Source organism: Salmo salar, chromosome 28 (genome assembly GCF_965601325.2).
Source record: "Salmo salar chromosome 28, fSalSal1, whole genome shotgun sequence".
In the NCBI taxonomy this organism is placed as follows: Eukaryota; Metazoa; Chordata; class Actinopteri; order Salmoniformes; family Salmonidae; genus Salmo; species Salmo salar.
The window spans coordinates 27,842,501-27,859,872 of NC_138318.1; the positions used below are offsets into that span (position 1 = coordinate 27,842,501).

The following is a 17,372-nucleotide window of genomic DNA, read 5'->3' on the forward strand; positions in this document are numbered from 1 at the left end:
CTCAGCAGATCCTCTCAATCTCTGTCAGGTTGGATGGGGAGCGTCACTGCACAGCTATTTTCAGGTCTATCCAGAGATGTTAGATCAGTTTCAAGTCTGGGCTCTGGCTGGGCCACTCAAGGACATTCAGAGTCTTGTCCCCAAGCCACTCCTGCGTTATCTTGGCTGTGTCCTTATGGTCATTGTCCTGTTGGAAGGTGAACCTTCGCCCCAGTCTGAGGTCCTGAGCGCTCTGGAGCAGGTTTTCATCAAGGATCTCTCTGTACTCCATTCATTGTTTCCTCGATCCTGACTAGTCTCCCAGTCCCTGCCGCTGAAAAACATCCCCACAGCATGATGCTACCACCATCAGGCTTCATCGTAGGGATGGTGCCAAGTTTCCTCCAGACGTGACGCTTGGCTTTCAGGCCAAAGAGTTTGATGTTGGTTTCATCAGACCAGAGAATGTTGTTTCTCATAGTCTGAGTCCTTTATGTGCCTTTTGGCAAACTCCAAGTGGGCTGTCATGTGCCTTTTACTGAGGAGTCATTTCTGTCTGGCCACTCTACCATAAAAGCCTGATTGGTGGAGTGCTGCAGAGATGGTTGTCCTTCTGGAAGGTTCTTCCATCTTCACAGAGGAACTCTGGAGCTCTGTCAGAGTGACCATCTGGTTCTTGGTCACCTCCCTGATCAAGGCCCTTCTCCCCCGATTGCTCAGTTTGGCCGGGCGGCCAGCTCTAGGAAGAGTCTTGGTGGTTCCAAACTTCTTCCATTTAAGAATGATGGAGGCCTCTGTGTTCTTGGGGACCTTCAAGGCTGCAGCCATTTTTTGGTACCCTTCCCCAGATCTGTGCCTCGACACAATACTGTCTCGGAGCTCTACGGACAATTCCTTCGACCTCATGGCTTGGTTTTTGTTCTGACATGCACTGTCAATTGTGGGACCTTACATAGACAGGTGTGCGCCTTTCTAAATCATGTAAAATCAATTGAATTTACCACAGGTGGACTCCAATCAACTTGTAGAAACATCTCAAGGATGATCAATGAAAACAGGATGCACCTGATCTCAATTTCAAGTCTCTTAGCAAAGAGTCTGAAAACCTATGTAAATAAATACATTTTTAATACATTTGCAATAGTTTCTTAAGACCTGTTTTCACTTTGTCATTATGGGGTTTTGTGTGTAGATTGATGAGATAAAAAAAATATATCCTTATTAGAATAAGTCTGTAATGTAACAAAATGTGAAAAAAAGTCAAGGGGTCTGAATACTTTCCGAATGCATTGTATACGGTATACTGCCCAAGCCTAATGGAAATCATGTGTTTGATGCATTTGATACCATTCCACCTATTCTGCTCCAGCCATTACCACGAGCCCGTTCTCCACAATTAAGGTACCACCAACTTACTGTGACATAGACACAAAGGAACGATGGATCGTTAAAACACCTGTAAGCTTAAGTTCCATCGCTATCGAAAAACCTGGGCCTGGATAGTAGCGATAGGGTAACTTAGGGTAACCTTGTGCCAGACCAGAGCTGGGATGGGGCCATATTGGACCACATAGTGGACAGACCCTCTCAACACCTGAAACAGCTGTATGTTCAACTCAGTCTCATGAGACTATGGTTGAGTCCCAAATGGCACCCTATTCCCTATATACAGTAGGGCACTACTTTTGAACAGGGCTCATAGGCTCATGTAGGAAATAGGGTGCCATTAGGGACCAAGGGTTGGAATCGGAAGTGGAAGTGATTTATTATGTTCCAGAACAGAACCGTTATTTTAAAAGCATGGGAACCGGTTAATAAAGTAATTTTACATTCCAGGCATTTTTTTCCAGTCCCACAAAAAAACACAACAAAGCACCTATCCAAAGCCCTCACTCTGTCACTTAAAAACATATTCCAGCTTCTGCCTGCCAGCTGGAAATCTTTGCCAGTGTCAGGGTTTTCGCTGCTGGTCATTCGAGTCAAGTGCAGGAGAGCAGAGAATAGGTGATCAGGCGACTTTATTAGCCAAGAGAAACAAACAGACGGACGCAAACAGCTACAACTCAAGCCAACCGGCAAAAGTGACAATCGCAAAATACCGTCAATAATATAACATTAAGGTTCACCAATAATTCCCCAAATAGGGTACAGGCAATGCCCAGGGTGAAAAACCAGACTGGCGCGATACAACAAACACAAAATAAAAACAATTCCACACAAAGACATGGGGGGAATAGAGGAATATATATATGCAGTGTGATTAGGGAATGTAAACCAGGTCTGCGGGGAACAAGACAAAACAAATGGAGCGGCGATGGCTAGAAGGCCAGTGACGTCGACCGCCGAACGCCTCCCAAACAAGGAGGGGAGCCGACTTCGGCGGAAGTCGTGACAGCCAGTGGGTGTGCATGTGTGTGTAGGCTACCTCCCCCTCCCCTCTGAAGTATAGGTTACTGTAATCTACTGACAACGTTACAAGCATAATTCAGAAATTAGGTAGAGATGTTTAATTACAGAAGAATGAAATTACTTTTCCAATGCTAATTAAGGATACTATAGTTATCATGTTTATTAACTACAAAAAGGTAAGACGTGTTTTTAATTCTAGTACCTCTCTGCACACTCAAGCTTGTTAGCTAGCTAGCTAATGTTTGCTCTGGTCCAACATTAAACCAACTCAGATCTTCAAAGACATTCAAATTTCCTCCATAGAAGCATATAATTGGTATAATTCGATGTGCCTAATTCAGATAATGCTTGTCATAACAAGATGTCCAGCTCTTCAAGGCAAGCTTCCTCCTTCCTCTCTCACTCTTTCCTCACCCTAAAAATGTCTGTTGCATCTCGCGCCTTAACAGTGTATGTGTTTGTCTTTCATTATGATTAAACCATGCTGTTACGGCAAAATACAATTTGCTCTTAACAACTTTCCTATACAGATTAAATCACCCACTCCACAGCAAGCTTCTCTATCCACATTGATTGGTGAAGTGTTTTGATGTCGAGCTAAATATAAAACAAATCTATATTTCAGAGGTTTAAAAAGGAACAGAAACAAACAATATCCAACGTAACTTTTTGGGGGGTTGGAACCGGTTCAGAACTTCATCTTTCTGGTTGGAACGATGGAACAGAATGAAAAACATGTTCATAACTTAATGATTGTAAAATAATTCAGCTTCCAACCCCTGTTAGGGACGCAGCCTTTGTTGGTGTACTTTGTTGGTGTACTTGTCAAGTGTATACACTGAGTATACCAAACATTAGGAACCCCCCCCCCCCCCCCCCACCCCCCCAATATGCCCTCAGGACAGCCTCAATTCGTTGGGGAATGGACTCTACAAAGTGTCGAAATCGTTCCACAGGGATGCTGGCCCATGTTGACTCCAATGCTTCCCACAGTTGGGTCAAATTGGCTGGATGTTCTTTACGTGGTGGACCAGTCTTTATACAGTCAGGAAACTGTTGAGCGTGAGAAACCCAGCAGCGTTGCAGTTCTTGACAAACCGATCTGCCTGGCACCTACTACCATACCCCGTTCAAAGGCACTTAAATCTTTTGTCTTGCCCATTCACCCTCTGAATGGCACACATACACAATCCATGTCTCAATTGTCTCAAGGCTTAAAAATCCTTCTTTAAACTGTCACCTCCCCTTCATCTACACTGATTGAAGTGGATTTAACAAGTGACATCAATAAGGGATCATAGCTTTCACCTTGTCAGTCTATGTCATGGAAAGAGCATGTGTTCTTAATGTTTTGTATACTCAGTGTATATCTACATTTTATATTTATATTTCAATCATTCAACAGACACTCTTATCCAGAGCGGCTTACAATCATACAACTGAGGGAGGTGAAACAATGTAGCATTAGCATTGGAAGTAAATCCTCTTCAAACGTTCAGTAGCAGTAGCAAATTCATTGCTAGAAAAAAATAAAGACAGATTAAAGTATAGCTGCAAGCAGCCATTGCCGGGTTTAAGCTATGGCCCCACAGCGCCACCATCAGCACACATTAGACACATAGACCTAGTACTAGTAAACAGTACTTCTGTACTGTTTACCTTCCTTGCCAAATGTCAGAACTCAAAATCAAACCATGCAATATTCTTTTGATGTATTTTGGACCATGTTTTATTATGTTGGCTACTTTAAACGTCTATTAAACACAATATTTCCCAAGAGTCTAGCTCAAACAACATGGCCGCTACAAGACTATAACCTTGTATGAATTTATTTTCTCTCTGTCAAACAGAACCACCATGCGGCCAAACTGAAGCATACTCTACTTGTTGGCTAGACTCACATCCCACATCCCGCCCACGTGAATGTTTATTGTTCGGTAGGACCCATGTTGTTTGAGATGCTAAACTGGAAAATATCTAACTTCCATGTAGATCGGTCATTCTGTGCCAGAGGAGTAGCGTTTTAAGTGTTTTTCACAAAAATCATCATGGCGGAACTTATGGGTCCTTGAGGCAAATTTGTTTGTTGTGAGGAGAGGGACCTATGTAACTAATTTCATGAATAGTGGCGAAGTAATTACAATTTAGCAATTTACACTGGAGTGATATATGTGCAGAGGAGGATGTGCAAGTAGAAATACAGGTGTGCAAAAGAGCAGAAAAACAAAAACAAATATGGGGATGAGGTAGGTAGTTGGTTGGATGGGCTATTTACAGATGGGCTGTGTACAGCTGCAGCGATCGGTAAGCTGCTCTGACAGCTGACGCTTAAAGTTAGTGAGGGAGATATAAGTCTCCAACTTCAGTGATTTTTGCAATTCGTTCCAGTCATTGGCAGCAGAGAACTGGAAGGAAAGGTTTAAACAGGGTGGTATTGGTGATTTAAGGAGAGTGAGAACAGGTGGAGACTGGTTATCAGTTAGTAGCAGCTGGAGCTTGTTTGAGGAGCTACGTTCAAGGCAACTACACTGCTCAAGAAAATTAAGGGAACACTAAAATAACACATCCTAGATCTGAATGAATGAAATAATCTTATTAAATACTTTTTTCTTTACATAGTTGAATGTGCTGACAACAAAATCACACAAAAATAATCAATGGAAATCCAATTTATCAACCCATGGAGGTCTGGATTTGGAGTCACACTCAAAATTAAAGTGGAAAACCACACTACAGGCTGATCCAACTTTGATGTAATGTCAATTGGATTCAGGTCTGGGGAACGGGCGGGCCAGTCCATAGCATCAATGCCTTCCTCTTGCAGGAACTGCTGACACACTCCAGCCACATGAGGTCTAGCATTGTCTTGCATTAGGAGGAACCCAGGGCCAACCGCACCAGCATATGGTCTCACAAGGGGTCTGAGGATCTCATCTCGGTACCTAATGGCAGTCAGGCTACCTCTGGCGAGCACATGGAGGGCTGTGCGGCCCCCCAAAGAAATGCCACCCCACACCATGACTGACCCACTGCCAAACCGGTCATGCTGGAGGATGTTGCAGGCAGCAGAACGTTCTCCACGGCGTCTCCAGACTCTGTCATGTCTGTCACGTGCTCAGTGTGAACCTGCTTTCATCTGTGAAGAGCACCGGGCGCCAGTGGCGAATTTGCCAATCTTGGTGTTCTCTGGCAAATGCCAAACGTCCTGCACGGTGTTGGGCTGTAAGCACAACCCCCACCTGTGGACGTCGAGCCCTCATACCACCCTCATGGAGTCTGTTTCTGACCGTTTTAGCAGACACATGCACATTTGTGGCCTGCTGGAGGTCATTTTGCAGGGCTCTGGCAGTGCTCCTCCTGCTCCTCCTTGCACAAAGGCAGAGGTAGCGGTCCTGCTGCTGGGTTGTTGCCCTCCTACGGCCTCCTCCATGTCTCCTGATGTACTGGCCTGTCTCCTGGTAGCGCCTCCATGCTCTGGACACTACACTGACAGACACAGCAAACCTTCTTGCCACAGCTCGCATTGATGTGCCATCCTGGATGAGCTGCACTACCTGAGCCACTTGTGTGGGTTGTAGACTCCGTTTCATGCTACCACTAGAGTGAAAGCACCGCCAGCATTCAAAAGTGACCAAAACATCAGCCAGGAAGCATAGGAACTGAGAAGTGGTCTGTGGTCACCACCTGCTGAACCAATCCTTTATTGGGGGTGTCTTGCTTATTGCCTATAATTTCCACCTGTTGTCTATTCCATTTGCACAACAGCATGTGAAATTTCTTGTCAATCAGTGTTTCTTCCTAAGTAGACAGTTTGATTTCACAGAAGTGTGATTGACTTGGAGTTACATTGTGTTGTTTAAGTGTTCCCTTTATTTTTTTGAGCAGTATACATTAACCTGTTAGGGCTAGGGGGCAGTATTGACACGGCTGGATAAAAAAACATACCCGATTTAATCTGGTTACCACTCCTACCCAGTAACTAGAATATGCATATACTTATTACATATGGATAGAAAACACCCTAAATTTTCTAAAACTGTTTGAATGGTGTCTGTGAGTTTAACAGAACTCATTTGGCAGGCAAAACCCTGAGACATTTTCTGACAGGAAGTGGATACCTGATGTGTTGTATTACCTTTAAACCTATCCCATTGAAAAACACAGGGTTTGAGGAATATTTTGGCACTTCCTATTGCTTCCACTAGATGTCACCAGCCTTTACAAAGTGTTTTGAGTCTTCTGGAGGGAGATCTGACCGAACAAGAGCCATGGAACGATGATGGCCCATTAGACACCTGGCGCGCGAGTTCATGTTGGGTACCCTCGTTCCAATACGTTATAAAAGAGTATGCATTCGTCCACCTTGAATATTATTCATGTTCTGGTTAAAAAAGGCCATAATGATTTATGCTATACAACGTTTGACATGTTTGAACGAACGTAAATATATTTTTTCCCCTCGTTCATGACGAGAAGTCCGGCTGGCTTAGATCATGTGCTAACAAGACAGAGATTTTTGGACATAAATGATGAGCTTTTTTGAACAAAACTACATTCGTTATGGACCTGTGATACCTGGAAGTGACATCTGATGAAGAGAATCAAAGGTAATGGATTATTTACATAGTATTTTCGATTTTAGATCTCCCCAACATGACGTCTAGTCTGTATCGCAACGCGTATTTTTCTGGGCGCAGTGCTCAGATTATTGCAAAGTGTGATTTCCCAGTAAGGTTATTTTTAAATCTGGCAAGTTGATTGCGTTCAAGAGATGTAAATCTATAATTCTTTAAATGACAATATAATATTTTACCAATGTTTTCTAATTTTAATTATTTAATTTGTGACGCTGACTTGACTGCCGGTTATTGGAGGGAAACGATTTCCTCAACATCAATGCCATAGTAAAACGCTGTTTTTGGATATAAATATGAACTTGATAGAACTAAAAATGCATGCATTGTCTAACATAATGTCCTAGGAGTGTCATCTGATGGAGATTGTAAAAGGTTAGTGCATCATTTTAGCTGGTTTTATGGTTTTGGTGACCCTGTCTTTGAATTGACAAAACATTACACACAACTCTTGTAAATGTACTGTCCTAACATACTCTAAATTTATGCTTTCGCCGTAAAACCTTTTTGAAATCGTAAAACGTGGTTAGATTAAGGAGATGTTTATCTTCCAAAGGGTGTAAAATAGTTGTGTGTTTGAAAAATTTGAATTTTGACATTTATTTGGATTCAAATTTGCCGCTCTTGAAATGCACCTGCTGTTGATGGAGTGCACCACGGGTGGCACGCTAGCGTCCCACCTAGCCCATAGAGGTTAAGCACCAACACATATTTTCAACTGGTTCTATTACCGAAATATGGTTCCTTTCACCCACTTGTTTGATGTTCCCAGACTCTCTATGTTTAACAAAGGCTATTCAAGAGTCCTTCAGTAGAGTCAGAGAGAGAGGGAAGGTTGAAAGGTATTTATGGGGGGGTCATAAACCTTACCCACAGGCCAACGTCATGACAACAGTTACACATGGAATAACATGGAAATAACAATAAACAAGCCAATAACACAATAAACAAGTCAATGACACAGTAGGAAAAAAAAGAAAGTCTATATACAGTGCGTGCAAAAGGCATGAGGAGGTAGGCAATAAATAGGCCATAGAAGCAAAGAATTACAATTTAGCAGATTAACACTGGAGTGATAAATGAGCAGATGATGACGTGCAAGTAGAGATACTGGTGTGCAAAAGAGCAGAAAAATAAATAAAAACAGTATGGGGATGAGGTAGGTAGATTGGGTGGGCTATTTACAGATGGACTATGTACAGCTGCAGCGATCGGTTAGCTGCTCAGATAGCTGAGGTTTAAAGTTGGTGAGGGAAATATAAGTCTCCAGCTTCAGTGATTTTTGCAATTTGCTCTAGTCACTGGCAGCAGAGAACTGGAAGGAAAGGCGGCCAAATGAGGTGTTGGCTTTGGGGATGACCAGTGAAATATACCTGCTGGAGCGCGTGCTACGGGTGGGTGTTGCTATGGTGACCAGTGAGCTGAGATAAGGCAGAGCTTTACCTAGCAAAGACTTATAGATGACCTGGAGCCAGTGGGTTTGGCGACGAATATGTAGCAAGGACCAGCCAACGAAAGCATACAGGTCGCAGTGGTGGGTAGTATATGGGGCTTTGGTGACGAAACGGATGGCACTGTGATAGACTACATCCAATTTGCTGAGTAGAGTTTTGAAAGCTATTTTGTAATCGGTTGAAGGGCTAGTAGAGGGTTGGAGGCTATTTTGTAAATGACATCGCGAAGTCAAAGATCGGTAGGATAGTCAGTTTTACAAGGGTATGTTTGGCAGCATGAGTGAAGGAGGCTTTGTTGTGAAATAGGAAGCCGATTCTTGATTTAGCTTTGGATTGGCGATGCTTAATGTGAGTCTGGAAGGAGAGTTTACAGTCTAGCCAGACACCTAGGTATTTATAGTTGTCCACATATTCTAAGTCAGAACCGTCTAGAGTAGTGATGCTAGTCGGGTGGGCGGATGCGGGCAGTGATCGGTTGAAGAGCATGCATTTCATTTTACTAGCATTTAAGAGCAGTTGGAGGCCACGGAAGGAGAGTTGTATGGCGTTGAAGCTCGTTTGGAGGTTTGTTAACATGGTGTCCAAAGAAGGGCCAGATGTATACAGAATGGTGTCGTCTGCGTAGAGGTGGATCAGAGAATCACCCACAGCAAGAGCGACATCATTGATGTATAAAGAGAAAAGAGTCGGCCCGAGAATTGAACCCTGTGGCACCCCCATAGAGACTGCCAGAGGACCGGACAACAGGCCCTCCGATTTAACACACTGAACTCTATCTGAGAAGCAGTTAGTGAACCAGGCGAGGCAGTCATTAGAGAAACCAAGGCTGTTGAGTCTGCCGATAAGAATCCAGTGATTGACAGAGTCGAAAGCCTTGGCCAGGTCAATGAAGACGGCTGCACAGTACTGTCTTTTATCGATGGCGGTTATGATATCATTTAGGACCTTGAGCGTGGCTGAGGTGCACCCTTGACAAGCTCGGTAACCAGATTGCATAGCGGAGAAGGTACGGTGGGATTTGAAATGTTCAGTGATCTGTTTGTTCACTTGGCTTTCGAAGACTAGAAAGGCAGGGCAGGATGGATATAGGTCTGTAACAGTTTGGGTATTGCATGAGAGGGTGTGGCCCATGGGCCTTTACCATCATGCGAAGTTACACCGTCCTAGACCTTACATCTCACAGGAATTAACATTTTTCACTGAAACCACAGAGAACCGGAACACAATAGGTTTTACCCAGCTTCGCTGCTTGAACCCATAAAAATGCCAAATATGTGTTTGCTGTAGTATATCAAATCAAATTGTATTTGTCTCATGCCCCGGAAACAACCTTACCTTGAAATGCTTACTTACTACCCCTTAACCAACAATGCAATTCAAGAAATAGAGTTATGAAAGTATGTAAAAAATAAACTAAACTAAAAAAATATATAAAAAGTAACACAATAAAATAACAATAATGAGGCTATATACAGGGGATACCAGGTTAGTTGAGGTAATTTGTACATGTAGGTAGAGGTAAAGTGACTATGCATAGGTTTGGGATAGGGTTATGAATGGCTGAGGTAAGTGTAAAGGATTGGGATTAAATTGAGTGCCGAGCAGTACAACTGAACATGCAATCTTGGGAGCCACAGCGGCCTAGCAAGTCGTGAGCCTGCTGGATGGTAATAAGCGCTCCTAGTGGACGGGGTACTGAAAGCAACATCCGACGACCTGAGGACCTGGACAGACGTTGAATACTGAAGTTGACCTGGTGTGACCTGGCTACTAAAATGGGCCTAAAATGGCCACTTCCTCCCAATGAAGTTTCTATGTGAGAACAATCTGAGATGAGAGAAAACATTGGGCAGTCCTTGCATTGAATCACCCATAATGTAAATTTAGGGCTTCATTTACTAACTGATTCAACATAGACATCGATCGCTAATAGGTTTTACCTACACAGTATTCTCCAATAGAGTACGGCTCAGGGTTCAAAGTCACTATCAGACAGCTTTTCTATACAGTGGGTGCGTGTCTGTGTGTACTTGAGTGCGCGTGTGTGCATGTGTGTTTGTCCGGGTGTGTGCTTGTGTTCAGTTCATTCGGCCCATCCATAGCCCCTATTAGAAACCAGCCCGCAACCCCAAACTGATCAATACTTCTATTGGATTCCATTTTGCTCCTAACAAGCCAACATAATCCCCCCTAACCACCAAGGTCAGAAGCACAGTCATACACACGCACTCGTTCTCCATGGCCGACGTAAGACAGTTAGGCGTCTTAACCCTCACAAAGCTGCCGGCCCACCTTTAGCCGCGTCCTCAGAGCATGCGCAGACTAGCTGGCTGGAGTGTTTATGGACATATTCAATCTCTCCCTATCCCAGTCTACTGTCCCCACTTGCTTCAAGATGTCCACCATTGTTTCTGTACCCAAGAAAGTTAAGGTAACTGAACTAAATGACTATTGCCCTGTAGCACTCACTTCTGTCATCATGAAGTTCTTTGAGAGGCTAGTTAAGGATCATATCACCTCCACCCTACCTGACACCCTAGACCCACTGCAATTCGCATACCGCGCCAAAAGATCCATTGATGATGCAATCGCCATCGCACTACACACTGCCCTATCCAATCAGGACAAGAGGAATACCTATGTAAGAATGCTATTCGTTGACTACAGCTCAGCCTTCAACACCATATTACCCTCCAAGCTCATTATTAAGCTCGGGGTCCTGGATTTCCTGATGGGCCGCCCCCAGGTGGTGAAGGTAGGCAACAACACCTCCACTACGCTAATCCTCAACACAAGGACCCCACAAGGGAGCCTGCTCAGACCCCTCCTGCACTTCCTGTTTACCTATGTCTGCGTGGCCAGACACACCTCCAACTCCATCATCAAGTTTGCAGACAACACAACAGTGGTAGGCCTGATTACCAACAACGACGAGACAGCCTACAGGGAGGAGTTGAGGGCCCTGGTGGAGTGGTGCCTGGAAAAGAACCTCTCCCTTAAAAGGAGCACTCAAGCCACTGTTAACTTTCAGTACACTTTCAATGTCATCATATATCACCCTGATCATGGCAATAAAACCAGAGCTGAAACCAAACGCCTCAAAAGTGCGCCAGAAGTATTGATGTTCAAACTCTGTCAAATGCCTTTTCCTGATCAATTGAAATTAGACCAGCATCCAACCCAATAGCCCTAGAGACGTCCAAAAAAATCCAGAATCAGGGAAATGTTATCTCTTATCTGCCTGCCAGGAACACAGTAGGACTGCCCCATCACATCCCCCAGCCTGTTGGACAAAGCCTTGGACAGAATCCTATTATCAGTGGCCAATAAAGCCACCGGCCTCCAGTTCTTCACCTCCCTAGGGTCACCCTTTTTGGCAGTAGGGTGAGGACAGCCCTCCTGCAGCTTATCAGTAGTAACCCTCCGGTCAAACTATTGTTAACTACTGTTAGCCAAACCTCTCCCAACATGGCCCAAAAATACTTTAAAAAGTCAACGGGAAACCCATCAATGCCTGGTGCCCTTCCATTTTCCATGCCTTTTAATGCAGCATATAGCTCCTGCAAAGACAATGGTTGCTCTAGTTCAACCTGAGCTTCAGCAGCCACCTGTGGGAGCCCATCAAGGAACTGCTGTGTCACTGTTTAATCCTCTTTATCCTCTTGTAGAGCTCAGCAGAGAACTCGACTGCCCTCTTTCTAATTTCACAAGGGCTAGTGAGCTCTTGTCCAGAAGCTGATTTGAGGCAATGAATTATCTCTAAACCGATTTTTTTTTTAGATGAGGCATCCATTTCAGAGATTCCCTGAAACTTACTTCTCACCAATGCCCCCTCATACCCAGCAGGTCTGCCAACACAGCTTTTTTTGTCTTGAGGGCCTGAGTATGGCCTCAATTTTATTAAATATATATTTTACCAGGTAAGTTGACTGAGAACACATTGTCACTTCCAGCAACAACATGGAGAATAGTTACAGGAGGAGGGATGAATGAGCAAATTGTAAGCTGGGGATGATTAGGTGACTGTGATGGTATGAGGGCCAGATTGGGAATTTAGCCAGAACACCAGGGTTAAAACCCTACTCTTACAATAAGTACCATTGGATCTTCAGTACACCCACTTAACATCCCATCAGAAAGACAGAACACTACACAAGGAAACATTCCCAATCGCTGCCCTGGGATATATATATATATTTTTTTAGACATGAGGAAAGAGTGCCTTCTACTGGCACTCAATCACCACTTCCGGCAGCATCTGGTCTCCCATCCAGGAACCATCCAGGACCAAACCTGCTTAGCTTCAGATGTAAGCCAGCAGTGGGATGCAGAGTGATATGCTGCTGGCTTGATCTTCTGTGGACTCAACCAACGTCAAGAGTTTCACTATTTCAGACTGGGCGTTCATTGATCTGGCGATGCGTCTTGTGACGTTCATCGTGTATTGATTACAGAATTGTTGAATCTGAATTTTCCTTATATCCCACTGTTGAAGGGATACAAAACTGGCCTTTTGAGACCTCCACCTCTCTCAGAAAAAAATAAAACAGTTCCTGAAGTGAGCATCACTCAATAAAGTTATGTTAAAATGCCAGTATGCGCTTTTGGGTTTTACAGGGTTAATGATCAGAAAATCCCACTGGGGTTATTACACTTGATTTACAGACCAGAACGATGGTGTTCTCTCGCACATGAGCCCGCACATGTGTACTGTCTCGTGCCTCCATGTTGGCTCCTCCCCAGAGGAAAACTCCACCATCTCTACAACCTGTTAATCCTCAACTGATTTATCAATCTCTACCTTCCTGCTGCTTCATTTTCCATTGTTTCAATCTCGTCTTGAACTCCAATTTCATTTTCCAGCACCGACTCAGCAACCCCAGTCCCAGTCTCACCGGCTGTTTCCCCTCCCGCTTTACTCTGATCCACCACAATTGCTCCCGTAGCCACACCGCTCTCCTTTCCTACTTTTCCAACCACATCTGCCCACCTTCTCCCTTCCCCTGAACCCTTAGCATGTTCATCCTTTCGCTGTGGTGCATTAGCTGGACCAGTGCTACAGCTGCTACCAGGCTCTGTGCGCTCGTTCTCTGGACAATAACGTATCAAATGCCCCTCTCTTCCGCAGCCAAAGCATTTCATTGATTCAGTAGAAGCGTAGAACACAATCAAATCCATAAATTTTAAAACTGAACGCTCAGTTCGTCAGTATCCTTCTTTAAAATCATGTGCACTTGTCTCCTATGAGACACGACATGTTTCAGCAAAGGAGATTAGCATCCAAAAATAACCTATTTTATTGTAGATACAGGTTGACCATGATGAGATAACTCTCACTCTAACACTTCATCTCTAACAAATGATGGCACATTAGAAAGTATAACTTTCTGCACCAGATTCATAAGAGGAAATACCGACGTCTGTGTATCCCGCAATACAACACCACTCTCAACTATCGTATTCACCTTTTCAATGGATCTAAGAATATCACTACAGCGCTATTCATCCCTGAGGCTGATTTTATGCTATCATACCCAATGATAGCACCCACTGCCAAGCTACATTCTTCCACCGAACACCCTGCCACAGCAGGAATCTTTACTAATTGCCGCCGACTAAGTTATTCAAACCCCAACCCTCCTCGAGTGGCCATTGCAACTAGCTCCACACGCTGGTTGCGCCCTCACACCACCCCTATACGTGATTAGTGACAGTGAGACAAAAATAACCTTAAAACAACTAATATATATATATATATATATACTGCTCAAAAAAATAAAGGGAACACTTAAACAACACATCCTAGATCTGAATGAAAGAAATAATCTTATTAAATACTTTTTTCTTTACATAGTTGAATGTGCTGACAACAAAATCACACAAAAATAATCAATGGAAATCCAATTTATCAACCCATGGAGGTCTGGATTTGGAGTCACACTCAAAATTAAAGTGGAAAACCACACTACAGGCTGATCCAACTTTGATGTAATGTCCTTAAAACAAGTCAAAATGAGGCTCAGTAGTGTGTGTGGCCTCCACGTGCCTGTATGACCTCCCTACAACGCCTGGGCATGCTCCTGATGAGGTGGCGGATGGTCTCCTGAGGGATCTCCTCCCAGACCTGCACTAGAGCATCCGCCAACTCCTGGACAGTCTGTGGTGCAACGTGGCGTTGGTGGATGGAGCGAGACATGATGTCCCAGATGTGCTCAATTGGATTCAGGTCTGGGGAACGGGCAGGCCAGTCCATAGCATCAATGCCTTCCTCTTGCAGGAACTGCTGACACACTCCAGCCACATGAGGTCTAGCATTGTCTTGCATTAGGAGGAACCCAGGGCCAACCGCACCAGCATATGGTCTCACAAGGGGTCTGAGGATCTCATCTCGGTACCTAATGGCAGTCAGGCTACCTCTGGCGAGCACATGGAGGGCTGTGCGGCCCCCCAAAGAAATGCCACCCCACACCATGACTGACCCACTGCCAAACCGGTCATGCTGGAGGATGTTGCAGGCAGCAGAACGTTCTCCACGGCGTCTCCAGACTCTGTCACGTCTGTCACGTGCTCAGTGTGAACCTGCTTTCATCTGTGAAGAGCACAGGGCGCCAGTGGCGAATTTGCCAATCTTGGTGTTTTCTGGCAAATGCCAAACGTCCTGCACGGTGTTGGGCTGTAAGCACAACCCCCACCTGTGGACGTTGGGCCCTCATACCACCCTCATGGAGTCTGTTTCTGACCGTTTGAGCAGACACATGCACATTTGTGGCCTGCTGGAGGTCATTTTGCAGGGCTCTGGCAGTGCTTCTCCTGCTTCTCCTTGCACAAAGGCAGAGGTAGCGGTCCTGCTGCTGGGTTGTTGCCCTCCTACGGCCTCCTCCACATCTCCTGATGTACTGGCCTGTCTCCTGGTAGTGCCTCCATGCTCTGGACACTACGCTGGCAGACACAGCAAACCTTCTTGCCACAGCTCGCATTGATGTGCCATCCTGGATGAGCTGCACTACCTGAGCCACTTGTGTGGGTTGTAGACTCCGTCTCATGCTACCACTAGAGTGAAAGCACCGCCAGCATTCAAAAGTGACCAAAACATCAGCCAGGAAGCATAGGAACTGAGAAGTGGTCTGTGGTCCCCACCTGCAGAACAACTCCTTTATTGGGGGTGTCTTGCTAATTGCCTATAATTTCCACCTGTTGTCTATTCCATTTGCACAACAGCATGTGAAATTTATTGCCAATCAGTGTTGCTTCCTAAGTGGGCAGTTTGATTTCACAGAAGTGTGATTGACTTGGAGTTACATTGTGTTGTTTAAGTGTTCCCTTTATTTTTTTGAGCAGTGTATATATACACACACACACACACACACACACACACCACACACACACACACACACACACACACACACACACACACACACACACACACACACACACCGAAACCCTATAGAGTGTAAAAAAAATTCAGTCGCTCTCACAATCGCTACTGCTTCCCGACTCACTCCCAGCATGCACTCCGACCAAAGAGAGGGAGATTGCTTTGGCAATATGTTTCCCATGCCAATAAAGCATCTATGAATTGAATTGAGATGGAGAGAGAGAGATGTGTGTGAGCGAGAGGTGTTTTGTGTGTGAGTGAGAGAGAGAGGTAAGGAGAGCGAGTGAGAGAGAGAGACGTGTGTGTGTGCTGAAGGTTACTTTTGATTCTAATCTCTCCTGATCTATCCTTCCATCCTTCTCCACTTGTCTTCCTTTCTTTCTCTCTCTCTTTCTCATTCTGTCCTTCCTCCCAGGTCTGTCTGTCACTAAACCATGGCAACTTCCCTGAAAGCACCTTCACCAAACTGACACTTTATATGTGTGTGTGTGTGTGTGTGTGTGTGTGTGTGTGTGTGTGTGTGTGTGTGTGTGTGTGTGTGTGTGCATGTGAGCGTGTGCGTGTGAGGTAATCGAACTGACACTTTCCAAGAAGTAGAACAAAGTTATTTCAAAGTCAACCCAAACTTTCATTAACATCCATTACTATATGCAATGATCGCTTCCCTTTCTAGATTGTTTTGACTATTGTAAATATCTGCCACTCCCTAGACACTGGTTTCCGTCTGGCTGCAAGTCAAATCCTAATGTTTTTACACCCTATTAATTACCATAGCTGTTAGTGAGGATGAGTGTGTGTGTGTCTGTGTGTGTCTGTGTGTCGTGTGTCTGTGTGTGTGTGTGTGTGTGTGTGTGTTGTGTGTCTGTGTTTGTGTGTGTGTGTGCTTGCGTGTGTGTGACTGCGTGTATCAAATCAAATGTTATTGGTCGCATATACACACATTTAGCAGATGTTATTGCTGGTGTAGCAAAATGCTTGTGTTTCCAACAGTGCGATAATATCCAACAATACACACACAAATCTAAAAGTAAAGAATTGAATTAAGAAATTATTCCATTCAGCCCATTTCAGACATAATTGGGGTTTGTTTGACAGGTCATTACAAACATTTCCACGGTCGTAACATTAACGGGAAAAACATGACAGGCATCATCCTAAAATGTAATACATTGGCTATAAGAACGTTAAAGCTTCATCTGGGATTTAACACAACATCTCGACACTTACATCACAAGAAAAATAATGAAGCTAACTTTATTTTGATGAGTGTTCATTTTTTTATTAAAAAAAGTAATAATTTAACAGTTGAAAGGTTTACAAATTAAATACACTGAAATGAAAACAACTTCAGAAAATGAAGATAGTGATATTATGTCTGATCTAGCAAACAATTTAAAGTCTGTTTAGATAGGTGTGATCTAGAACCAAGCCTGTTGATTTTTACACTGTATCCTGATATGTAAAGTCTGTTTAGATAGGTGTGATCTAGAACCAAGCCTGTTGATTTTTACACTGTATCCT

The 17,372-nt window shown here is 44.1% G+C and overlaps 1 protein-coding gene across 1 annotated transcript in view; it reads left to right on the forward strand.

The window, feature by feature from the left end:
- LOC106589753 (zinc finger matrin-type protein 4) overlaps nucleotides 1-17,372 on the forward strand; it is a 139,511-nt gene that overhangs the window by 71,536 nt on the left and 50,603 nt on the right. The gene's annotated exons all lie outside the window — the stretch shown is intronic.